The sequence below is a fragment of the Thalassophryne amazonica genome, chromosome 18, assembly GCF_902500255.1.
Source record: "Thalassophryne amazonica chromosome 18, fThaAma1.1, whole genome shotgun sequence".
In the NCBI taxonomy this organism is placed as follows: domain Eukaryota; kingdom Metazoa; phylum Chordata; class Actinopteri; order Batrachoidiformes; family Batrachoididae; genus Thalassophryne; species Thalassophryne amazonica.
Window position 1 is genome coordinate 48,501,324 of NC_047120.1, and position 27,567 is coordinate 48,528,890.

General features: G+C 41.0%; 1 protein-coding gene and 1 long non-coding RNA gene across 2 annotated transcripts in view; one reads left to right on the forward strand and one right to left on the reverse strand.

Moving 5' to 3' along the window:
• Window positions 1-27,567, forward strand: part of nrg3b (neuregulin 3b) — a 613,393-nt gene that overhangs the window by 443,978 nt on the left and 141,848 nt on the right.
• LOC117530196 lies at window positions 279-26,837 on the reverse strand. Its single transcript, XR_004566223.1, has 3 exons — window positions 26,566-26,837; window positions 13,284-13,295; window positions 279-290 (listed from the first exon to the last, which is right to left on the reverse strand). It is a non-coding gene; the product is annotated as an uncharacterized LOC117530196 (long non-coding RNA).

Below are 27,567 nucleotides of genomic sequence, written 5' to 3' on the forward strand. Positions count from 1 at the left end.
AGCACTGCTGGTTTGAGTAATGCCACAATGAAAAACCACTTTGGGAGACACAGTATGTACACTTAGCCCATCATTTCGGCACCTCTTGGTTTTTTCTAAAGTGGATGGCAAAAGGTTTCTGATGTGATGATGGCACTGCATTTTAAAAGATTTAAAAGTATTTGTAGAACAGTGAGATGCCAGTGTGGAAGTTTTACAAGCTTATATTACCCAGTCTGCATATCAGACAGGCACACGGGAGTCGCCGATGGACTCTGAATATTTAAACAATAATATATACCTAACAAAACCTCTAAAGGAATACTCTGATTTGATCTTTGTGGATATGGCAGTCTTACATATTTAGTGCAACTTGGTAAAGCAGATTTGCAATGCAAATGTTCTAAAAACAAAATTATATTCTTGTACAGTTTCCATATTCATAAGCTTAGCGTCCCACTGAATCACAATGAACATTCACTTATGCTGGTGGTGAGATTCATATCTCTGGGTCCTTGGCCTTTGAGATTGAGTGATTTCTGGGAAGAACTTATGGAGTCATGAGGATGATGGACAGAAGTGTTTGGTGATGCCGACATCTTTGCAGGAGAATGAAGGTCCAAGTCCGTAGGGTACAATTCTTCCTGTCTTACTGTATCGCTACTGTAGCTACACATCGGCAAATAAAAAGCATTGACGTGGCGACACAGCCTTGCAGGAGCAAAAAAAAAAGGCATGTCAAGGAGCCAGCTTAGGGAATTAGAGGACTGACTTAAACAGGCTGACTTTTCAGGTTGGTACATTGCAAATGTATAACACCTCCATGAATTCCCCTGTGCCACAACAAAAGTCCCGTTGATGGATAAATGATAGAAAGAGCTCCAAGGAGTCAGAACTTACAGTACAATGGATGGGATAACCAATAGTGAGTTGAATGACCCAAAACCCAGTGATTCTTAAGGAAATGGCAATGAATGGGTTGGCTAACTTGTGAGCCGATATAAATAACCAAGAAATGTGAACCAACATTTTTTCCTTGGAGCACCCCTAATTATATCTAAGAAAGATGGAGCCCCAACAGGCCGCGTTCATCCTTGCAAGGGAACTAGCAGTCTTTTCCCCATTTTGCCTTTGGTTCATCCAAGTAAAATGCTTTTAATTAGTTTTGATTGTCAAATAAGTGTGTTACTGCCATTAATGCCAGAGACCCCCATTTGTCTATTTGACTCCTTTCTTACAGAAGTATTTTTCCCCTTTCTTTTTATTGTTGTTTATGCACCAGTTACTTCTTACAGAAGTGTTTTCCCCTTCTTTCTATTGTTGTTTATGCACCAATGACACCAGATCAAATTCCTTGTATGTGAACACTTACTTGGCAATAAATTTGATTTTGATTGTGATTATTATGGTTGTATGACATGTATACTTTTTTTACAACCTTGGGCACCCCTTGAGGAGTTTTGGTGCCTTCTTCCACCCAAGGTGGCCTTGGACTTCAAACTAGGAACCAGGTGCCTATACACTAAAAAAAATGGCTCTTTGGATGAACTCAGTTCAGTTATGTGCAGGATTTCCAGCTCCAACTCAAGTAAAACACATCCATGCAAATAATGTAATTTAATTGAGTTGGGACTACATACATTTAAATCCAATCCAATAAGTCAGTTTATGAGTGTATCACACAAACAAATGACTCATTGGATGAACTAATTTCAATTACGTGCAGGATTTCCAGCCCCATCTCAAATAAAACACAACCATGCAAGATAATGTAATTTAATTGAGTTGGGACTACATACATTTAAATCCAATCCAATAACTCAGTTTTTTTGAGTGTATCACACAAATGACTCATTGGATGAACTCATTTCAATTACGTGCAAGTTTTCCATCTAATAAATATATGTAGTTCCAACTAAATTAAATTAAATTATCTTGCATGGATGTGCTTTATTTGAGTTGGGGAAACATATTCATTAGATGGAAATCCGGCACATAATTGAATTGAGTTCATCCAATGCATCAGTTTTTTTTTTTTGTTTTGTTTTTTTTTTTTTGTTTTTTAGTGTATGTGTTTCATCACTGGCTTATTATATGCTTAAAATATTATTGCTGAAATAATTTTCACAATAAAAAAGATCTTATTGTCTCTCCTGGAGGTTAATACTGTTTAATTCCATTTGGTCCCGTTTGCTTGGCTCTTACTTAACCAAAATCCAGCAGATGTTAAGTGTTTATCTCAAGTCTAAATGCAGATCTAATGAAGCAGAAAGAAATTAGTTAGATTGAGGGATATTGGGTAAGAACCACAACAGTAAATCAATATGTTTCACGACACATTATTTTCCACCAAGAAGTCAATATGAACACAAAGCAGTGGTGGAGTGTAGTAGCACAAACACCTTTATATTAATTAGAATGTGTAATCCAATTAATTAAACATCTGCTAACCAGGAGTATCCAGGGAAGGTTATTTTCAGAGTCTGACCTTTCTGTCACGTTAATGTAACAGTTTGAAAACTACCTTAATCCTCCAAACGGAGCACTGGAACAACTGTTGAGCCTAACCTCATTATTTCAAATATTTCCCAAACCCCCACTTGAAAACACAGACCCGTTTGAAGCAGAGACGATGCATTTATATAATCTTAGCACACCAACGCACAACCGAGCTCGTGTTGCACGGCTCCCTGGTGTGTGCAGCATGCGCACGCACAAAAAGGAAAGTTTCGTTTTCACCTTTTGAACTTTACAAGATCGTCACATGTTGCAAAAGACACGAGTTTAATGTTATGTGTTTGCCCGGAGGTAGAGGAGAAAGCATTTCTTGAGGGATTCATTCTATTTTTGAAGTCAATTGCTTTCTAATCGTTTTAAAAGCTGCAGAGAATCTTTCATTCATGGCAATTGATGTCAGTTGTACTATTTCAAACGCATTTAGTTTATCTGTAGAATACTACACACACACACACACACACACACACACACACACACACACACACACACACACACACACACACCATTGTCTGGATTGGTTAGTCCAGATGACAGGATCCTATGAATGGAATATTGCATTCAAGTGATGTCACACTGCCCCAGTTGCAATACCTTAACCATGAGCAAAATGGTAAAGCTCTTGAAGTTTTGGGTTAGTTAATATATAAGTGATGAGTTTGGTAATAGAATTTCAACTTGGTTTGTGCTCAGATTGGTCGTAGATGCCACACCGTGCGCAATTGTGTTCACAGAGGTTTTATGACAGATCTATGCCACGGTTACTCTGTTCCATGGGAGAAAATTAACAAAATGCTGGAGGAGCTCACCCCCGCCCCCCGGCCGCCTTCCCTATTTATTGTATAAATTGTCAGTTTGGTGATAGAATTTCAATGTAGTTCACGAGCGGAGGCTAACCTACCTGTAGGGTATATGCACTGATGATATTCATCATCACCCCTTCAATTTCCACTTTCACACTCATCACCCCGTTGGACACTCGCTTAACCTCCAACACACTCTTAACATATTCTTCTTTTAAAATGACCCCAACACCATTTCCCTTCCTGTCTTCATGATAGGAAGGAAAATGGTGTTGGGGTCATGATACAATAACTTGAACCCAGCACCTATGCTCCTGCTCTTACTTCCCTTCCACTTGGTCTCTTGCAGACACAATATGTCTACCTTTCTGCTCTCCATCATATCAGCCAACTCTCTGACTTTACCAGTCATACCTTCAGCATTCAAAGTCCTGACTCCCACTTCCACCCTTCTAGTTTTCTGCTTCTCCCGCTGTCTGTCGACACATTTTCCTCCTCTGCTTCTTCTTCGCCCAGCAGTAGCCCAATTTCTTCCGGCACCCTGCTGAGCAAAGGCACCATTGGCGGTCATTGTTAACCTGGGCTTCGACCAATCCAGTATGGAAATTCAATTTGTACTCTACATCTGTATTTTGGCTTGTTTTACACCAGTTGTCCTTCCTGACGCAACCCTCCTCATTTATCCGGGCTTGGTTGCATACCTCCTGTGGCTGGGATTTGACAAACTTTAAAGTTAACGCTCTTCCACCCTCTACCCTCCTCATTTATCTGGGCTTGGGGCCGGCACTCAGAATGTACTGGCTGCACACCCCATGTGGCTGAGTAGTTCCTGTTCTTAATAATGAAGTGAATTACAATCTGGGTGTTTTAACATTTCAAGAGATTCACGATGCCATTTGTGTGACGACTTCCTGTCTGGCTCACTGCACTCTGTGTAGCTTGACTTGGCTAAGTCTAGCCGTGGCAGCTTGTTTTAATCAAAAATGCAATAAATTTACATTAATGCATCACAAAGCATGTAATGATATGACATGCATCGAGCTACAAAGCAGAAGCTGCAGTTCAGTCCTTCACATCCTGCTCAATGTGTACATTTCCTATTTGTTGGTTTGTTTTTTTACTATTTCCTGCGCGCAGCAGTCATGATGGCAGCAATTAACACCAATAAGTGGGGGAAGCCTTCTTTAGTTCTTGAGCAAAGGGCTACCATTGGGACTCCATGTGGCCTTGTGACAAGGCTCTGTGAATTATTGCCAGGTTGGTGGCATTAACGAGTGGTGCCCTTTCTGCTGGAGAGCGCAGTGTGGGATCAGATGCGCCGGCTTGACAGGGCGATAAGAAAGACAGCGTGAGAAGGCTCCCTCTGCTTTTGTTAAACAGAATGTTGTGTGGGCCGCTGAAGAGGAGGTACTGCTGGCCCACCACCACCAGAGGGCGCCCTGTCTGGAGTGCGGGCTCCAGGCACCAGAGGGCGCTGCCGCCTCACAGGAGCAGCCGGGGTGACAGCTGTCACTTATCGCCTACGACAGCTGTCACCAATCATCTGATCAGCAGTGGTATATCAGCAGGACGACATCTCCACCTCTTTGCCGAGATATCGCTCTACCTTCAAGGTACCGTACTTAGCCGACTGTGTTGTCTTTTTTCGACATTAACACTTTGTTACTTTTGTGCGTTAAATAGCAGACATTCTTCCGACGAGAGGTGGAGGTGGTTTTCCCGCCATACGGGTTGCTGGGTGCAAACGCACCCACATTTAACTGTTTTTGTTCCTCGCCAGCAGTACCAGATTCGACACGCGGAGGCAGTGGCCACCTGGGAGTTTGGGACTTGGCGGCTCCAGTATTCCCGGGGTTCGGTGGCGGAGGAAAACGTGTGGTTCCGGTTCTGCTTTGGACAGACGTCTCTTATCTTCGAGCCTGCCCACGTGACACATTTTGTGAATTGACTTCTTTGTCTATTGTTGTAATCTGTTGTGTTTGTTGTGCTTTTTCACAACAGTAAAGTGTTGTTATTTGACTTCCTCCATTGTCCGTTCATTTGCGCCCCCTGTTGTGGGTCCGTGTTCCTACACTTTCACAACACAGAAGTCAAGAGGCGGATGTATTCATCAGGACTGTTCTGATAATTGCCTTGGTAAAACCCTTCCTTTGTTATTTGATTTAGCTGGTTATCCAAGTCAGTCATGCAAGTAAGCGAATGGCATGGTTTGATACCGTCAGCGACAATAAAGCATTTCGCTCATTTGTTTGCTTCATTATAATGGGGTTGTTAATAATGATAACAATAATGTCTTAAAAGTTGCAATAAAATAGAATTTTCTATTTTTCCTAATTACCGTGTTGATGTTGGCTTCTATGTGACTGTTTCTATGTGTGTTAACAACATATAACATATTTGATCAAACTTGGCAAGTACTTTGGGCCTGTGGACGGGACGAAGTGATGCCATGATGCAAACTGCTGGTGGCAGATTCTTGGTTCTGAATTTTCAGAGTGAACTGTTTCTCATGGAACTTTTTCTCAACATTCCAGATACTGTACATTTCCACCACCAAGTCTCCTTGTCTCCTTCCACTGTCCAGATGTCACACCCAGTACCTTTCGAGCTGTTTACCTCACCACATTGGCAGTACTTTTGCATCTCCTACAAAGAATGTAGTCCACCTGTGTGCACCTTCCTCCACTCTTATATGTCACCCTGTGCTCATCCCTTTTCTTAAAGTAGGTATTCACCACAGCCATTTTCAACCTTTTTACAAAATCAACTACCATCTGCCCTTCGACATTCAATCAATTCAATCAATTTTTTTTTTATATAGCGCCAAATCACAACAAACAGTTGCCCCAAGGCATTTTATATTGTAAGGCAAGGCCATACAATAATTATGTAAAACCCCAACAGTCAAAACGACCCCTGTGAGCAAGCACATGGCTACAGTGGGAAGGAAAAACTCCCTTTTAACAGGAAGAAACCTCCAGCAGAACCAGGCTCAGGGAGGGGCAGTCTTCTGCTGGGACTGGTTGGGGCTGAGGGAGAGAACCAGGAAAAAGACATGCTGTGGAGGGGAGCAGAGATCGATCACTAATGATTAAATGCAGAGTGGTGCATACAGAGCAAAAAGAGAAAGAAACACTCAGTGCATCATGGGAACCCCCCAGCAGTCTAAGTCTATAGCAGCATAACTAAGGGATGGTTCAGGGTCACCTGATCCAGCCCTAACTATAAGCTTTAGCAAAAAGGAAAGTTTTAAGCCTAATCTTAAAAGTAGAGAGGGTGTCTGTCTCCCTGATCTGAATTGGGAGCTAGTTCCACAGGAGAGGAGCCTGAAAGCTGAAGGCTCTGCCTCCCATTCTACTCTTAAAAACCCTAGGAACTACAAGTAAGCCTGCAGTCTGAGAGCGAAGCGCTCTATTGGGGTGATATGGTACTACGAGGTCCCTAAGATAAGATGGGACCTGATTATTCAAAACCTTATAAGTAAGAAGAAGAATTTTAAATTCTATTCTAGAATTAACAGGAAGCCAATGAAGAGAGGCCAATATGGGTGAGATATGCTCTCTCCTTCTAGTCCCCGTTAGTACTCTAGCTGCAGCATTTTGAATTAACTGAAGGCTTTTTAGGGAACTTTTAGGACAACCTGATAATAATGAATTACAATAGTCCAGCCTAGAGGAAATAAATGCATGAATTAGTTTTTCAGCATCACTCTGTGACAAGACCTTTCTAATTTTAGAGATACTGCGTAAATGCAAAAAAGCAGTCCTACATATTTGTTTAATATGCGCTTTGAATGACATATCCTGATCAAAAATGACTCCAAGATTTCTCACAGTATTACTAGAGGTCAGGGTAATGCCATCCAGAGTAAGGATCTGGTTAGACACCATGTTTCTAAGATTTGTGGGGCCAAGTACAATAACTTCAGTTTTATCTGAGTTTAAAAGCAGGAAATTAGAGGTCATCCATGTCTTTATGTCTGTAAGACAATCCTGCAGTTTAGCTAATTGGTGTGTGTCCTCTGGCTTCATGGATAGATAAAGCTGGGTATCATCTGCGTAACAATGAAAATTTAAGCAATGCCGTCTAATAATACTGCCTAAGGGAAGCATGTATAAAGTGAATAAAATTGGTCCTAGCACAGAACCTTGTGGAACTCCATAATTAACTTTAGTCTGTGAAGAAGATTCCCCATTTACATGAACAAATTGTAATCTATTAGACAAATATGATTCAAACCACCGCAGCGCAGTGCCTTTAATACATATGGCATGCTCTAATCTCTGTAATAAAATTTTATGGTCAACAGTATCAAAAGCAGCACTGAGGTCTAACAGAACAAGCACAGAGATGAGTCCACTGCCTGAGGCCATAAGAAGATCATTTGTAACCTTCACTAATGCTGTTTCTGTACTATGATGAATTCTAAAACCTGACTGAAACTCTTCAAATAGACCATTCCCCTGCAGATGATCAGTTAGCTGTTTTACAACTACCCTTTCAAGAATTTTTGAGAGAAAAGGAAGGTTGGAGATTGGCCTATAATTAGCTAAGATAGCTGGGTCAAGTGATGGCTTTTTAAGTAATGGTTTAATTACTGCCACCTTAAAAGCCTGTGGTACATAGCCAACTAACAAAGATAGATTGATCATATTTAAGATCGAAGCATTAAATAATGGTAGGGCTTCCTTGAGCAGCCTGGTAGGAATGGGGTCTAATAGACATGTTGATGGTTTGGATGAAGTAACTAATGAAAATAACTCAGACAGAACAATCGGAGAGAAAGAGTCTAACCAAATACCGGCATCACTGAAAGCAGCCAAAGATAACGATACGTCTTTGGGATGGTTATGAGTAATTTTTTCTCTAATAGTTAAAATTTTGTTAGCAAAGAAAGTCATGAAGTCATTACTAGTTAAAGTTAATGGAATACTCAGCTCAATAGAGCTCTGACTCTTTGTCAGCCTGGCTACAGTGCTGAAAAGAAACCTGGGGTTGTTCTTATTTTCTTCAATTAGTGATGAGTAGAAAGATGTCCTAGCTTTACGGAGGGCTTTTTTATAGAGCAACAGACTCTTTTTCCAGGCTAAGTGAAGATTTTCTAAAATAGTGAGACGCCATTTCCTCTCCAACTTACGGGTTATCTGCTTTAAGCTACGAGTTTGTGAGTTATACCACGGAGTCAGGCACTTCTGATTTAAAGCTCTCTTTTTCAGAGGAGCTACAGCATCCAAAGTTGTCTTCAGTGAGGATGTAAAACTATTGACGAGATACTCTATCTCACTTACAGAGTTTAGGTAGCTACTCTGCACTGTGTTGGTATATGGCATTAGAGAACATAAAGAAGGAATCATATCCTTAAACCTAGTTACAGCGCTTTCTGAAAGACTTCTAGTGTAATGAAACTTATTCCCCACTGCTGGGTAGTCCATCAGAGTAAATGCAAATGTTATTAAGAAATGATCAGACAGAAGGGAGTTTTCAGGGAATACTGTTAATTCTTCTATTTCCATACCATAAGTCAGAACAAGATCTAGGATATGATTAAAGTGGTGGGTGGACTCATTTACATTTTGAGCAAAGCCAATAGAGTCTAATAATAGATTAAATGCAGTGTTGAGGCTGTCATTCTCAGCATCTGTGTGGATGTTAAAATCGCCCACTATAATTATCTTATCTGAGCTAAGCACTAAGTCAGACAAAAGGTCTGAAAATTCACAGAGAAACTCACAGTAACGACCAGGTGGACGATAGATAATAACAAATAAAACTGTTTTTTGGGACTTCCAATTTGGATGGACAAGACTAAGAGTCAAGCTTTCAAATGAATTAAAGCTCTGGCTGGGTTTTTGATTAATTAATAAGCTGGAATGGAAGATTGCTGCTAATCCTCCGCCTCGGCCCGTGCTACGAGCATCTGACAGTTAGTGTGACTCGGGGGTGTTGACTCATTTAAACTAACATATTCATCCTGCTGTAACCAGGTTTCTGTAAGGCAGAATAAATCAATATGTTGATCAATTATTATATAATTTACCAACAGGGACTTAGAAGAGCGAGACCTAATGTTTAATAGACCACATTTAACTGTTTTAGTCTGTGGTGCAGTTGAAGGTGCTATATTATTTTTTCTTTTTGAATTTTTATGCTTAAATAGATTTTTGCTGGTTATTGGTGGTCTGGGAGCAGACACCGTCTCTACGGGGATGGGGTAATGAGGGGATGGCAGGGGGAGAGAAGCTGCAGAGAGGTGTGTAAGACTACAACTCTGCTTCCTGGTCCCAACCCTGGATAGTCACGGTTTGGAGGATTTAAGAAAATTGGCCAGATTTCTAGAAATGAGAGCTGCTCCATCCAAAGTGGGATGGATGCCGTCTCTCCTAACAAGACCAGCTTTCCCCAGAAGCTTTGCCAATTATCTATGAAGCCCACCTCATTTTTTGGACACCACTCAGACAGCCAGCAATTCAAGGAGAACATGCGGCTAAACATGTCACTCCCGGTCCGATTGGGGAGGGGCCCAGAGAAAACTACAGAGTCCGACATTATTTTGCAAATTTACACACCGATTCAATGTTAATTTTAGTGACCTCCGATTGGCGTAACCGGGTGTCATTACTGCCGACGTGAATTACAATCTTACCAAATTTACGCTTAGCCTTAGCCAGCAGTTTCAAATTTCCTTCAATGTCGCCTGCTCTGGCCCCTGGAAGACAATTGACTATGGTTGCTGGTGTCGCTAACTTCACATTTCTCAAAACAGAGTCGCCAATAACCAGAGTTTGATCCTCGGCGGGTGTGTCGTCGAGTGGGGAAAAACGGTTAGAAATGTGAACGGATTGGCGGTGTACACGGGGCTTCTGTTTAGAACTACGCTTCCTCCTCACAGTCACCCAGTCGGCCTGCTTTCCCGGCTGCTCGGGATCTGCCAGAGGGGAACTAACGGCGGCTAAGCTACCTTGGTCCACACCGACTACATTCCTGTCCTTGATACCATATCCACCCGTTACTTCCTCACCTTCATCACCACTGTTCCCTTCGCCAACATGCCCATTGATGGCTGCGCCTATCACCACTCTTTCATGCTTGGGCACACTCTCTGCCACCTCATCTAACTCACTCCAGAAATCTTCTTTCTCCTTTTTATCAAAACCTACCTGTGGGGCATATGCACTGATGATATTCATCATCACCCCTTCAATTTTCAAGTCAAGTTTTATAACACATTAAAGCTAACAATACAGAGTAAAATTATATTAGTTAACTAAACAGGCTGCATAAAGGTGATAATAATCTTGATACTAAGCAGATTTAAAATTAGCTCAACTTTTACATTTACTGATATACAACAATAGTTAATTGTATAATGTATGACCACTGATTCTTGAGGTTTTGCTCTTAAATCTTTAATACGACATTGAATGCATTTTAATGATGAGAAGAAATTGTTTGGCGGCCATTTTGAATGCCATTTTGAATTAACTAGTGAATTAATTGTCTCGGCACAAATGCATTTATTGTGACTTAAAACCTCTTTCTCATGGAATATCTTTCAAAATGAAGTCCTTTATTTGTCACTGAATGCATTTTAATGGGTGGGGGGGCAGTTTTGGTGGCCATTTTGGGATCGATGTTGATTTTGAAACTCATGAATGAAAATATCTAGGTAAAACAAATGTATAGTGACCTAAACATTTGTTCTTGTGGAATTTCTTTCAAAATTAATTTATTCTTTTTAGGATGTTAAATGCTTTTTAATTAATGAAAACCATTTTGATGCGCACTTTGGGCGCTATCTTGAATATCTGGCTTGAGGCCTCTTTTTGGGAGGAACATCTTCTGAGGAACGTCTTCTGAGGAACCTAAAAGAAATTGGTTTGGTTTAGTTCTGTGGGGTGCAAACAGGGTTGCCCAAGCTCTCCTACGAGGTGCTAATAAGCAGCAACATCTGGTGGTGTTCAGTTTTGGCTGAACATGGCGATGGCAGAGGAGTGGACAAACAGGTGTATCTACAGAGATGAAACGCTGAAGGTTAACCTTGATCACTCCAACTTGTAATCTCATCATCTCCACCACTTCAAAGTGAAGTTATTGGAAGGAAAAAAGTGAGATGAGCTCACAAAGCAGGGATGTTATTTGGTTATTCCAAAATTGCGCACCACTGCGCTTTGAGTATTGCAGTATTCAAAGCCGAAATCAAACCTTGATTCATCTTTCTGAAAAACGGGTAATTACCAGGTGCAATCAAATTGATTTTGCAGACGTGTTGTTATTTTAATGACAACACGAGTGATTAGCATCCCTACACACACACACACACACATATACATATACTGGGCTTTGAACTCCAGGCAAAGCTAATCAGCATTTCGTAAGAAAGTAATTAGTGGCTACAACGGTGTCTCACATGATGAAGAAGAAACAGGAACGGGGAGATTCTGCATGTGCACTTTTCCAGTCGCATGTGAACAAATGGATCAGCACCCAGAAAAGAATGATCTGCAGCTCCACAGGAGAACAATAACTTTGTTCATGTTTGAGGGTGAAATCCTCATTTGCCTCACGATTTCTTGAGGATTTGCTTTGTTGGAGTTTATTGGCTTTGTTGTTTTTGGAGCTTTGATTCCAAATACAAATGTCATCATTTGGAAGAAAATCACATTTTTTTTCTTCTTCTTCTTCTCCATATTGTAGTACGGTTGTTATTTGTGTACACCAGAAGTGAGCCTGCTTCAAATTTGTGTTGTCTGTAAGAAAACAAGTGGAGATTCCTCTTATGAAGACTGAAAAACAAATAACGATATTGAAAATAGAAGCGGCGAAGTAGAAACATGACGGAACAAAACTGTCTGAATTTGAGTTGAGAACATTTTTTTTTCATGTTTAAAGCTGTACGGCTTTTCGCAGTTCACAAAACTGACAAAATTCAATTTCTACTGAAATCCAGGTGTTATAATCATTTTGTAACTAATATTTTTGTAACATGTATATTTCAGATCATTTTAATGTTTTTATGTAAGAACATATTTATCTGGGGGGAATTCCATAGCTAATAATGTCCTCCTTACAGCGTCGTGGGAAAGTGTTTTGTGATTACCTTTGACCCTGACCCATTTGCTTGATGCACGTTGTCTTGTAAATCACTTCAGATGCGTTATCTGGTCTCAAAAAATAGCATTTTTAGATTTAGAAGTGTTTACTTCTTGCTAACTTTTACAAACTATATTAGAAACATATTTGATTTTCTGGAAATCAGCTGTTTCGTAGCATTTCCCGTCCTATTGGTTTATGTTGTTTGAGCGGGCATCCAGCTGATGTCACGCTGGCTTCCTTCACTCTGATTGGCACTTGCCATGTCCAGCATCCCAGCACAGATTGGAAGAAGCCCCCATGTGATCTATCACATCGCTACCCAATGCAGGTCATAGTCTGATCGCTTGAATTTCTCCCCCTCAGGGGTTGAAATTCTAACTGTTTCCAGACAGCGTGAATTTTGATCATATTGGCAACATCATATTAAGAATCCGTTATTTAAATGCTGAGGAATAAAATTATAGTGATGCCAAGGAAAACTCTTTTTATGACTTAAATCTTAAAACAACCCAAAGACTGTACACTTTTAATGCGCATGGTCTCATTGAGGTTTGACAACTAATCGGCATTTGCTGCCCCCGGAATTTTCTGACGTTCTATCAACCTGGTCAAGCAATTCTAATAATTGCAGAAATAATTGTCAGATTAATAAACTGGAAAGGCACTCAATAGAATGTATGCTTACATCTAGGATTCCAAGTCCTTCAACCTTATAGCCAACACGTATTCCAAACTTTTGGCTCTGCACGTTGACTTGTCCATGTTGGTTTGTTCTTTTCAGCCCTTTGTCCAGCCATCCATCTCTGACCAAATTTACATGAAGAATTTTGCTCCAATTTGGATCTATTTACCCCATGCAGCTGTGAAACAGTGACAGCAGAGTATTGTTTTCACTGGTGTGTGTAACTCAGAAATGGTGGAATAGATTTCCTTCAAACCTGGTGGGAATATTACTTGGATAGATATCTAGAAGGGATTAGATTTTTGAGTCATTCTGACAAAAGTCAAGGAAAACATGATCTGAAAAACTTTTTTTTGTATAACTCAAAACCAGGAAGCCTAGTCGGATCAGAATCGGTGGGAATATTACTTGGATAGATATGTAGAAGGGATGAGACATTGTAGTAGATTGGTCAAAGTTAAGGAAAACATGGTTATAAAAACACCTTATTTTTTGGTATGTCTCAACACCCAAGAAGCCTAAATGGATGAAGCAAAGCATATATTGATCTGCAAAATAAAAGTGATTGATTGATTGATATGAATGACTTCATAATGAAATTGCACAGAATCATATGAATATGAATGCTGGCAAATGTGGAAAAAAAAATACATTTCCTGCATCTATCAGCTCCCCCCCCCCCCCCCCCCCCCCCCGCCCAACCACTACCAACTTTCATGTCTCCAAGTTCTTTTTCTTTTTCAAATGACAAACCAGCAAATCAACACTCATAAGTGACAAACATAAACATAAAATTTAGACCCATTGACTCATCTTGTTTATTTTTGACATTCTATGCATGTTATTTGTGTCCTGGAGTGTATTTGTTTGGTGATAATTGTGGCTGATTTTCTGCCCTGCCGTACCTGTCACTGCATGTAAGCGGTACACACGTCTCCGGCACAAACCGTAATGCTGCGCTCTAACCGTGTTAGCAGGCGGCACAGCTAACTGTCTTGACAATGCTATCAGCACACGTCAGCCAGCTATTGAGTTGCAAAATGTTTCTCCCTGTACGCATCATTTGTTGAGCGTGGCAAAATCTAATTAGCCACCATCATCGAAGACGGAGCTTGACTGACACCGATGAACTCCGCGTCGACGGCTTACCTCTTATAATTCCCAGACTTGCCACCCCCCACCCCCCTCCTCCCCCTTCATCTTCATTTCTTTTGACCATCTCATCCACGTTCATCCTCTTTGCCGAGATTCTACGGCATGACACAGAAAAGAGATACACTGGATTTCACCGCAAGCTAAACGTCTGAGCATATCCGCTGACTCCTGCACATTTGCAACTCTGCTTTCCTCAAACAGATTTATGATTCAGACTTATTGAGTTTGCATTTTTTTGCTCACTGAACCACACGAGCAGTGAATTATTACTGATCTCTGACTCCACCCAGGTCCGATTTTCACCAAACGTGATATGTGGATGAAGGTCAACCCCAGAAGTGACTTTAGGGTTTGTCTTGCTTCAAAGTTTTGGATGTTCAAAATTTTTATTTTCACTCCAGTGTTCACCAGACTTGGCACACACATGTAGGTGGTTTCTGGAATTGCCTAGGCAAGGTTAAATTTACCAAAGGTCAGTAATTAGGGTCAATATAATTGGGTTCAAAGGCAACAATTGAAGTTGTTTTAGTCTGATTTGTGCACGTCTTGGCACACAAATCGAGGAGTGTTCCAGAATTGCCCATGCAAGGTTAAATTAACCAAGAGTCAACCATTAGGGTCAAGGTCATTGGGTCATAGGGCATAATTTAGGTTTTTCAGTTCACTTTGCACTTTTCTTTGCATATACATGGAGTTGAGTTCTGGAATTGCCCAGGCAAGGTTAAATTTACCAAAGGTAAGTAATTAGGGTCAAGGTCATTTGGGTCGTAGGTCATAATTTAGGTTTTTCAGTTCAGTTTGCACTAGTCTTTGCACACACGGAGTTGAGTTCTGGAATTGCTCAGGCAAGGTTAAATTTACCAAAGGTAAGTAATTAGGGTCAAGGTCATTTGGGTCGTAGGTCATAATTTAGGTTTTTCAGTTCAGTTTGCACTAGTCTTTGCACACACGGAGTTGAGTTCTGGAATTGCTCAGGCAAGGTTAAATTTACCAAAGGTCAGTAATTAGGGTCAAGGTCACTGGGGTCATAGGTCATAATTTAGGTTTTTCAGTTCAATTTGCACTAGTCTTTGCGCACACATGGAGTTGAGTTATGGCATTGCCCAGACAAGGTTAAATTTACCAGTGGTCAGTAATTAGGGTCAAGGTCATTGGAGGCAAAGGTCATACTTTAGGTTTTTGACTCTGATTTGGACCAGACATGGCACACACATGGAGGTGGGTAAGATTAGATTAGATAGAATTTTATTAATCCCTTGGGAAGACTCCCTTGGGGAAATTTAGGTTCCAGCTGCACTGTATAGCAGCACACAGTGTAAGAAGCACACAGAGTATCAAAAGTGAAAATAAAAAAGAAAAATGTTTGCAAATATAAATATAAATACACAATATAAGTACCAGACATACTGATCAATACTGGTTACGGAATTGCCCAGCAATCACTTTGTTGGCCTGCTCCACCCAGGTGCTTTTGCTGATTTCTGCCAAACTTTTTTATGTCAATGAATGTTGATCCTGAAATTGCCCTTAAATAATTCATTTTGCCAATTGTCAAGATCAAGGAATTTGCTTTTCAGCCTGATTTGGACCAAGTGGGGCACTTACTTAGGTGGATTCCAGAATTGCCGTGGAATGGTCAGCCAGAGATCAATCATTTGGGTAAATGTCAACTTTATTGGGATTGAATGTCAGATTGTGCTTATTGTCGTTATTTCCCACTAGTGCTGTTACTTAGTAATCTAAATGCCAGGCTGTTGTTCAAAACGACTGCCTGGTTTAGCGTCACTGCTGAAAGCCCACAAAGAAAATTTTAGTGCTGATGAGTAAAAATGGTATCATCCACAGAGTGGCCAAAAATCCACCTTAGCAAGGTTAATGATAGCGTCACAGATCATCTATTTCTGTGCTGCCTGGACAGCTGGCGCGGCTCAGCTTCCCAGCTTCTGCTGCCAACAACAGCAAAATCAGGGGATTGAATTAGAATGGAATCAATACCAATTTATAACTGCCCACAACTTAAAAAAATAGCCTAGGCTCGAACCAAAAAGTCACCAATAGGTAAATCATAAAATATTGGTGTATTTAAAGAGTGTATAGTGAATATAGATCACTGTCTGCACAGAAAATCTATATGCTTGACATCTGCAGTGAGACTGTGAGGTTATTTCACCAGCTCAATGCTCTTCCAGCTATAACTTTACTCTGCTGCCTCATTTTTCATTTCCAAATGTGAAATCTATTCTTTAAATTGTGTTTTGTCACTGCTGAAGGGTTGTATTTGTTTGACCCTCAAGGCTGAAATTTGTGTTCTCATGATAGCACTGATCTGTCACTAATCCTGATTAAAATTTGGCTGTAAAACATCCCAACAACCTGTTCAAGTAACATTGTTTAAAGGGGTCAAATTCTGCAAAACCATTTACATTTGGGGTTTTGTTGGTCATCCTCAAATGGCCTCAAACTCCCACAATTCTCCATCTGTGAGTATAGAAACTGCACCGCTGTAACCAAATTGTAGGTGTGAATGGTTTTAATGTTTATGTTTCTGTGACGTATGTCACAGAAATCATTGTTGAGCTGTTGTTCGGTGACCGAGACGCCACTGAGGCAGAGGTCTGTACAAGCTGAGAGATGGAGTGTTAAGCCTTTTCAGTGCTCATGGTGACCCACTGTTTCACAAAGTGGGTGTGGCTAGTGGCCACAGGCGCACAGACAGGTTATTGACATCAGTGTCTGTGAATTATTTTTAGCTGCAAACTGTATAACATGTTTTTGAGACACTCTGTCGTATATATTTTGTTGAAAATATATATCTTTTGGAAGATGGGCTGCCCAGACTTTTGTTGATTCTCATCTGACCGCATCCTTGGTTCAAATCATTTTTAGCTTTTGTATGTGGTTTCTTAGAGGTGAGGAGTTTCTGGTAAGTCACTACTGTCTGTCATTTTGAATGCACAGTGTTTTCCAGGCAGAAGAATGTGCCTTTTTAAATGTAGGAAGGTATAAGCATCACAGGCTGGGACTCGTGCTTCAACGTGCATGCACGGCTGTGCAGCAATGAAAAGAAAGAAGAGAAAAACTCAGATTACAACACACCCACAGGGAGTGTTCCCTCCTGATCTGTGCAGAATGCCTTTATGCTGCTGTATTTTCATAGAAGCTTATTCTTGGCTGCTATATTAATGTTTTAAAATGCCATTTATAGCATCTTTGAACTATCTGTTGATGACACAAGTTCTGAAAATCAGTTTACAATAATTCAACATGAACTGTAGGTCATTTTTTGCCTTTCAGGTTTGAATTTATTCCACTGTGAGAGATTTTCCATGGAGCCATCACTCACATCTTAATACCTATGGTATAAATGGTGCAACAAAACAAAGTAGATTTTGTGTTTGTAATGAAGGACTGCATGCCTCCACATGTAGCTTGTTACCTCACAGCAAGCTAGCATCCCTAGCTAGCGCGCACACACACACACACACACACACACACACACACATACATATCCATACTCTCCCTCCACACCTGCAAAACGTCCTATCCCACCAATTTGGAAACCAGCGGTATACAGTACCATCCACATTCCAGTTACCGACTACAAAATGTATACTGAGTATTCTGATGCTCTAAAAATTGTGCATAATGCTTTTTCTCTAGTATATAGGAAGCTAGTCTACGGATTCAGATGTATTCTCTGCCTTGGTTTCTTATTCCGGATTCTTTTGATGCTGCACTTTCTGGTTGTTATATAGGGTGTCTCAAAAAAATGTACCCAAAGGTACTCTGAAATATGAATACCAGGAAATTGTTTTATTGGTTAATAATAGTGTTTTTTCATTTCAGGAACCCTAAAGTTTGTTCTGCAAGACATTAAAGTCCAGGAAAAATGCCACTCAAAGAACAAACACATTCTAAGGTCTGACTTGCATCTCTTTCCATACAAAATTCAGTCTCAGAGTGAACTAACTCCCCAGCAAATGCAAGGAGACTTGAATTTGCTGGGTGGTGACGGATGATTTGTTTTGTAGGAAACTTCAGACGAGGAGCTTACGTTGATCATGTGGTGTAACAGATAAAGGGTTAAAACTTCAAAAAGGAAAGACTGAACTAAAAACTGTGCACTGGGGAGAAAAATTACATGCTTTGGCCACATGGTTATGCAGAAAATGTCTGATAATTTTAAAATGTCTGATAAATACTTTTGGGTACAGAATTAACCCCTAGTGTTGATTTCTTAGTTTTTTATTTTTAAAAATTTGCTAAAATCTCAAAGAAGCTTTTTTCACATTGTCATTATGGGGTATTGTGTGTAGAATTTTGAGGGGGGGGAATTTCATCCATTTTGGAATAAGGCTGTAACATAAAATTTGGAAAAAAGTGCAGCACTGTGAATACTTTTGAATGCACTGTCCATGACTGCCCTACCTAAAATTATAAGGATCTGGAATTGGCAGTATGCCTAATTTCAAAGGCAATTGGATATTATGATGCTCAGCACAGTAGGGATAGGTACTAATGTCCTATATTTCCTGAAATGTTGGCCAAAACTCTGAAAATATTCTAATTGATGTCCATAAATTTGACAATACCATCTGGCCAAGTTTTGACAGAGATGGAATGAAAGCAGGGTTTGATGTTAGCGTACTGCCAAATATAAAAAGTCTACCAAGCAGTCAGGGTTAGGACGAAGTAACCCCACATCATCTCCATGTCCCATTCTGGAGTTTTGCAAACAAGGGGTTGAAACATGCAAAAAAAGAAGCTTGTAAATTGTGCTTCCTGTGCATGTTTCAAACAGTCAGTACTCAGTAGCCTCCTAATGAATCAAGAGCCTGTGAGCCCTGGAAAAACTTCAGTCTGTGCAAATCTCTAGTCTTGCTGCAAGGCTGCAGCAGTGAATCAGCTATCACTGTTTTTCCATTTGTAGCCGGTCCTATCAAGATTCCAAAGGTTACACGAGCTGTACTCGGCTCAACAAAAGAGTAAAATCTACGAAGGATAAACTGAAATGTGCACATTGCTGTTATGGCTGGAGATGTTATAGCTTTCCTTCAGCTGCAGGCGTGGATTTTTGACCACCCTTTCGAGCTCGGTTGGCTAAATCGCACTGAGCTGTTCCCCTCTCCTCACCCCACGGACAGTTCGAGTTCTGTTCCAGATATCACACGTGGGCGGCTTAAAGAAGTAAACAGCACAATCAATGTGCAGGAGGTGTAGCAGCTGTGTGCAGCCCTGCACTTTCAGACGTGCCTTCTCAACTCTCTCTCTCTCTCTCACACTCACACACACACACACCTTATTACATTGCCTCAGTGTCAGAGTAGCTATAAAAGACCCTAATCCATCTTTTACAGCTGATACTATAGCTGAGCCAGAGGGTTTGGTTTTAAGACGGTTCATCAGAGAAAGCTCTGCCTGCTCGGTGTTCTAGGGCGAGGAAAATAGTCGATGCAACTGCATCAATCTCATGAGGTGTGAATGAATTAAAATTTACTGATAATGGTATTACCTAGATTTTTATTTTAAATAGAAATATAGAAGTGGAAGTAACCGTGCTCGCTGCGACCTCACAACAATAACCTTTTATCACTTGGTGCCGTCCTGTCGATATTTACAACTTAAAGTCATACTACCACTAAGCTTTTTAAGATTTAACGCGTAAAAACAATTTTCTTTGGCGCACTATAATTTTATTTGTTAGCCTTTAAATAAGGGATTCAAAATATGACACTGGCAATACGATCACAAATCGCATTGTCTAGAAAGAATGAATAAGTTCCCCTGAAGGGGAAAATTTCAAAATAACAGACAACTTTGAAGTACTTAGAGCAGCGACGGTACAGACCCATACAGTCTCTGATAGCGACATCATAGATCACATGGGGGCTTCACCAGACTTGTGTAAGTGATGCTGGGAAGCACACATTGACAGCCAATCAGAGTAGAAAAGCACAGTGAAGTTTGCTTGTTGGTCTCTCTGTCTGTTAATCCAACATGGGGGAACACGCTGAAATTGCTGCATTTCTGTGGAAATTTAACATGTTTGTCGAATATTATATTAAAATTAGCAAGAAATAAACACTTCTAAATCTAAAAAATGCTGTTTTTGTAACCAGATAACACCTCTGAAGGGATTTACAAGACATCTCACAAACGTGAACGTGCACGCTACGTGTGCGCACGTCACCCAAGGTCAAAGGTAACTTTCAGTTTTTTTCAACAACTCCTGCAGATGGCGTTAAGAAGAAAATATTCATTATGGAATTCCAACATAATATTAAAAATATAACGTGATGCTAAAATACCCTCAGCCGTACGAGCATGATGGTTTTATGTACAATTTGTACATGTACAAATCAAATCATCATTTGTTCATGTTGTACAAATCAAGAAATATTTGTAGATAACCTTCTGTGCATTTGCAGTTATTAATGAGACCAATTTAACTCCATAGGAAGTTAGCTCTTAGTGAAAATTAGCATGCAAGCTAACCTTCACAAAATGTTTTTTAAATTACTCTAGAGGTGTCATCAAGTTACAAAAACAAATAATTTTGGTTTTAGAAGTGTTTATTTCTCACTAACTTTTACATAATATACCAGAAACTAAGCTGTTAGCAAGTAGGTACATCAGGAAGTGACGTCACCATGCTAACCTCTGCAAATTGTCTTGTAAATGACTTCAGAGGTGTTATTAGGTTCCAAAAACAGCGTTTTCAGTTTTAGAAATGTTTATTTCTCGCGTGCTTTTACATAACATATGAGTAACATGTATATAAACACACAAAGCAGTTTTGAAGAGACCAGCGGCTGACGTCATGGTGCAGCTCTACTCTGATTGGCTGTTACCCATGTGACTCAAAAACAAAATGGATCAGATTGAACAGAATGTGACTTTTTAACCTTTTAAAATACATCAAGGTTTGCCATCTTTGAACTTGTCCAAGGTCTGTGTCCCAAGAATGTTCCCCATGAATTTGAAGATTCTGGCAGTAACAGGACTGGACTTGTGCTGAGAACAGACAGACAGATGGATGGAAGAAAAGCCTTTGCAATACCTGATGGCCATATTTAATGGCCTTGGGTAATGAGCTGTAACTACTCTCATTGGTCACAATAAAATTACAAAACAGTAAAGTAGTAAAGTATTCAGTCAGAGCAACTGCCTTGAAAACACTGTGGAATATTACAAATAACTCTCTTCTTCTTCGTCGTCTTCTTTCACCTGGCTGGTTTCTTTGTAACTTTCCTAGAGATGGCGTGGCTCTGTGGCAGAGGCGCTCTAACCTCGCACAAGAACACAGTCTTTTATATGTGAATCCTGAAAGAATTCACATTGTTGAGATTATTGTGGGTTCAGATAAAGAAACCGCTTGCATGTGTCTCTGTGCGCGCTTTGCTCTTTTGGGTATATTAGCATTTGCAAAGACTTCTCCACAATCGTGTTGAATGTAGCCCACGGGGATTAAGGTTGCTTATGTCAACAGCATCCTAAACATAAACAGCAAACAGGAAGCACTGTCCTATTTTCCTGTGACGCGCCTGCCAAACAGCGGGTAGGCCCGGGGGGGACGACAAAAAAATCATTGATATGATTACCCACTTTGACCTTTCTGATGACCTCCTGATATGAAAACGGTTCAGTGGCAACACCTGGAGCCTAATGGCTTCATTATTTTCTCACTGTTTTGTACATGTCACAGCAACATCACCCCCCAGATTCATAAAAAGAAGAGCCAAACTTGATCTATGTAGGGCAAGACAAAAAGCAGAGAAATGGGCCTAATTAATGTCACTGCTGTTTCTTGGGAAATCCACATTATAAACCTCTGAAAGTGATAGCAGTATTTGCTTATGAGCTCTCGAGGGCAATGGAGTTGTTTTCCCAGCATTATTGAAGTGTAAATAATAAATATGAACCGACTATATGAAATATGCTGGCTACTAATTTAGTGCGTCTGGCTGAAGAGCGAGCTTTCATATATATATATATATATATATATATATATATATATATATATATATATATATATATATATATATATATAAATCGGCATATGATTTGGCAGTTGGTTTGCAGAGATTTCCTCCTTGGTTTGATAATGTTGGTTGTGCAGTATGTTCATCAATCAGGCACCTTAGAATTTTACTTAAAACTGTTACAAATCAGCAGCTATGCATGGTTTTAGACTATCCCAGAATACTTTGCGTGCTGGGGAGGGAGGCTTGATAATGGCTCAGCTTAATGCTAACTTTAACATTGAAAATGCCTTAGACATGCTAACACATCAGCATCAGTCCCATTTTTAACTTATAAAATACATCTATCAACTGTTTCAGAAGACCATAACAGGTTGGTGTAATATCAAAAAGGTAAATATTACAGATATATGCGCTTTATGGTTTTAGTGGGGAAAAATTAAGATAAAGTGAAATAAAACAAAGAACTAACAAAGCAGCAGATTGAAGATCTGCTTCATTGGTTCAAGGTTCAAAGCAAAGCCGTGCTGAAGAAACGGTTGATTACAGACCCACTGCAGGGTCTGTAATCAATGTAGAGAAATGATCATTTTCCTGACCCTTTTATGTATATATATACAGTAGTGTTCAGAATAGTAGTGCTATGTGACTAAAAAGATTAATCCAGGTTTTGAGTATATTTCTTATTGTTACATGGGAAACAAGGTACCAGTAGATTCAGTAGATTCTCACAAATCCAACAAGACCAAGCATTCATGATATGCACACTCTTAAGGCTATGAAATTGGGCTATTTGGAGCAGCTTGGAGTAAACACCTGGCCTGGATCGAGTATGCACATAACAGCCAAGTGTCCTCTGCCACCGGCCTCTCCCCATTCGAGGTGTGTCTGGGGTACCAGCCCCCTTTGTTTCCTGTGGAGGAGGGAGAGGTCGGTGTGCCCTCGGTCCAGGCCCACCTGCGGAGATGCCATCGGGTGTGGCGCACCGCCCGTTCGGCCTTGTTGAGGGCCCGGACGAGGGCGAAGACCCATGCAGACCGTCGACGGTCCCCGGCCCCCGGCCCTCGCATATTGGCCCGGGCAGGAGGTGTGGCTCTCTACAAGGGACATCCCCCTCCAGGTTGATTCCCCCAAACTCAAGGACCGGTACATTGGGCCCTATAAGATCCTCAAGGTCCTCAGTCCCGCCGCAGTGAGGCTCCAACTCCCAGCCTCACTGCGGATCCATCCGGTATTCCATGTGTCGAGACTAAAACCACATCACACCTCACCCCTCTGTACACCCGGTCCGGCGCCGCCTCCTGCCCGTATCATCGACGGGAAGCCGGCTTGGACAGTGCGCCGGCTCCTGGACGTCCGTCGAATGGGCCGGGGTTTCCAGTATTTGGTGGACTGGGAGGGGTATGGACCCGAAGAACACTTCTGGGTGAAGACGAGCTTCATCCTGGACCCGGCGCTCCTGGACGATTTTTACCGTCGCCACCCGGACAAGCCTGGTCGGGCGCCAGGAGGCGCCCGTTGAGGGGGGGGTCCTGTTGTGTGGGCCGCCAGAAGAGGAGGTACTGCTGGCCCACCACCAGAGGGCGCCCTGTCTGAAGTGCGGGCTTCAGGCACGAGAGGGCGCTGCCACCTCACAAGAGCGGCCGGGTTGACAACTGTCACTCATCGGCTATGACAGCTGTGACCAATCATCTGCGCCTCACCCCAAATAAAAGCAGGACGACACCTCCACCACATTGCCAAGATATCGTTCTTCCAAGGAAGTAACTTTCTCAGCCTGAGTATTCCTAACGTTGTTTTCAGTAGATACATTGTTGCAGCTGTCTTCCCGAAGGACCGGCGTATGCTGCGACTGCTTCGCTCTGCATTCCGCCAGATAAGTAATTAGACAGGAGCTGCACGAGCGTGTGATTAGAGGTGGAGGTGGAATAACCACCATACTTGTTACGGGGTGTACACACACCCACACCTGACTGTTTTTGCTCTTCGCCAGCAGTACCAGATCCGACACGCAGAGACGGTGGCCACCTGGGGAACTTGGGACCTGGCGGCTCCAGTATCCTCCTGGTTCGGTGGCGGAGGAAATCGTGTGGTTCCGGTTCTTCTCCAGACGGACGTCTCCTATCGTCGAGCCTGCCCACACTACACCTTTATTAATTGACTTTGTATTCATTCTATGATCTACTGTGTGTAGTTGTGGCATTCACAACAGTAAAGTGTTCAAATTTAACTTCTCCTATTGTCCGTTCATTTGCGCCCCCTGTTGTGGGTCCGTGTCACTACACTTTCACAACACTATTAGTAAAAAAAAAAAGTAGAAAAGGGGGTGTTCACAATAATAGTAGCATCTGCTGTTGATGCTACAAATTCAAAACTATTATGTTCAAACTGCTTTTTTAGCAATCCTGTGAATCACTAAACTAGTATTTAGTTGGATAACCACAGTTTTTCATGATTTCTTCACATCTGCGAGGCATTAATTTTGTTGGTTTGGAACCAAGAGTTTGCTCGTTTACTAGTGTGCTTGGGGTCATTTTCTTGTTGAAACACCCATTTCAAGGGCATGTCCTCTTCAGCATAAGGCAACATGACCTCTTCAAGTATTTTGACATATCCAAACTGATCCATGATACCTGGTATGTGATATATAGGCCCAACACCATAGTAGGAGAAACATGCCCATATCATGATGCTTGCACCACCATGCTTCACTGTCTTCACTGTGAACTGTGGCTTGAATTCAGAGTTTGGGGGTCGTCTCACAAACTGTCTGCGGCCCTTGGACCCAAAAAGAACAATTTTACTCTCATCAGTCCACAAAATATTCCTCCATTTCTCTTTAGGCCAGTTGATGTGTTCTTTGGCAAATTGTAACCTCTACTGCACGTCTTTTATTTAACAGAGGGACTTTGCGAGGGATTCTTGCAAATACATTAGCTTCACACAGGCGTCTTCTAACTGTCACAGCACTTACAGGTAAATCCAGACTGTCTGATCATCCTGGAGCTGATCAATGGGTGAGCCTTTGCCATTCTGGTTATTCTTCCACACATCTCTGGTTTTTTGTCCATTTTAAAGCATTGGAGATCATTGTAGCTGAACAGCCTATAATTTTTTGCACCTGCGTATAGGTTTTCCCCTCTCCAATCAACTTTTTAATCAAACTGACACACTGATCTTCTGAACAATGTCTTGAACTTCCCATTTTCCTCAGGCTTTCAAAGAGAAAAGCATGTTCAACAGGTGCTGGCTTCATCCTTAAATAGGGGACACCTGATTCACACCTGTTTGTTCCACAAAATTGACGAACTCACTGACTGAATGCCACACTACTATTACTGTGAACACCCCCTTTTCTACTTTTTTTACTAATAGCCCAATTTCATAGCCTTAAGAGTGTGCATATCATGAATGCTTGGTCTTGTTGGATTTGTGAGAATCTACTGGTACCTTGTATCCCGTGTAACAATAAGAAATATACTCAAAACCTGGATTAATCTTTTTAGTCACATAGCACTACTATTATTCTGAACACTACTGTGTATATATATGAGGTCTGTCCATAAAGTATCGTACCTTTTAATTTTTTTTTTAAACTGTATGGATTTGATTCATATGTTTTTACGTCAGACATGCTTGAACCCTTGTGCGCATGCGTGAGTTTTTCCACGCCTGTCGGTGACGTCATTCGCCTGTGAGCACGCCTTGTGGAAGGAGTGGTCCCACCCCGTCGTCGGATTTTCGTTGTCTGGAAATGGCGGAATGATTTGGGGTTTTTTTCCATCAGAATTTTTTCAGAAGCTGTTAGAGACTGGCACCTGGAAACCATTCGAAAAATTTATCTGGCTTTCTGTGAAAATTTTACGGGCTTCACAGAGAATAAGGTCTGTCAGTACAGCTTTAAGGACCCCTTTAAGGACGCTCGGCACTCCGAGCTGCGACGACACGGCACAAGCCACCGGACCATTTCTAAACGGATGGCTCTGTGGATACAAGACCATCGTGTGCTCTTTCTCTGGTTATCATAAGAGCTGGACATCAGCCATTTTCCGGCAGATTTCACTTTTAACAAGAGATTTTGTCATGGAAAGCCGCGCGGAGGCTTCGCACGTAAAGACCGATTCGCTTTGGAAGCGAGACAAAGGAACACCTCCGTTTCGGTGTGTCAGAGGACAAGTTTGGACATGTCCAGCTCTCCACAATTTCACTGATACTTACTGGACTGGTAAGCATTGAAAGCCGAGATAGACATGTCCAAACTTGTCCTCTGACACGCCGAAATGGAGGTGTTCATTTTTTACATATTGTTTGCATAGTATGATGTCATATCAGATGTTGTAGGGAAAAAAAGGTGGACGAGATTGAATACATTATCAACCTTTTAATATTGTTTGGTAAATTCCATATTCATAAATGCAGAGTATTGAAAATGAATTTACACGTACTTCTAGCTGAATTTGAGCAATAAATAAGCAGTATTAAGTGTTATAGACGCTCTCAAATATCATAAAACTGTCACGTTCTATAAGGAACATTTTAAAGAGAATTAATGTTAAAGAATCCCTCTACTTTTGTTACTGTACAATTTGTTTTATTTTCTATCTGTTTCTATTCATAATAATAATAATACTGTAAATGTTATTGTGTCCTTAATTGTTTGTTTACTGTTTGTTAATAGTTGTTGAAATAAAGTTTTGAAAAAAAAAAATCCATTGTGGGAGAGACAAAAAAGTGAGTAAAACAACCTTAAAAATATTTAGAACTGCAAATAAACTTGATTTTTGGTTTCTTTATTTATTTTGCCATTAAAATTAATAAAATAACTTCTCAAGGCCAGGGCTTCTCAAATTCTAGAGACTAATTAGTCACAACGCAGCAATCGAGCTAAGTAGGCTGAGCGAGTCTGACTGAGGTTTGACATTCAATGTGGGAACAGGCGCGGAAGCATCGCGCGTGAGTGTTTGAACGTGGAGGATTGTAGATATCCCTCCACTCAGTGCTTTAAAGTCAGCTGCAGCGGCGGGGGGGGGCGGACCGCAGCCACTCAGTGACAACAAAGACTTTCACTTCTGAGTCACCACACACCAGAAACGTCTCCAGTGACACCAGGAAAAGTAGCTATTTTATTTATTATATTTGTTGCTAGTTGCTTTTGAGAAAATAAGTCATCAAGAGAGTTTGGAAAGTCACCAGATTTAGCGAGAAAGTCGCCAAGTTGGTAACACTGGAGATGTGTCCCCTTAAAACTCATGGATCATGGGATAGGATTTCCTTTTCATTGATACAAATAAAACTAATGACCATTAACATATTTTTCTTTTGGATGCTCCTGCTATGCAAAAGACATACGGAAAGTGAA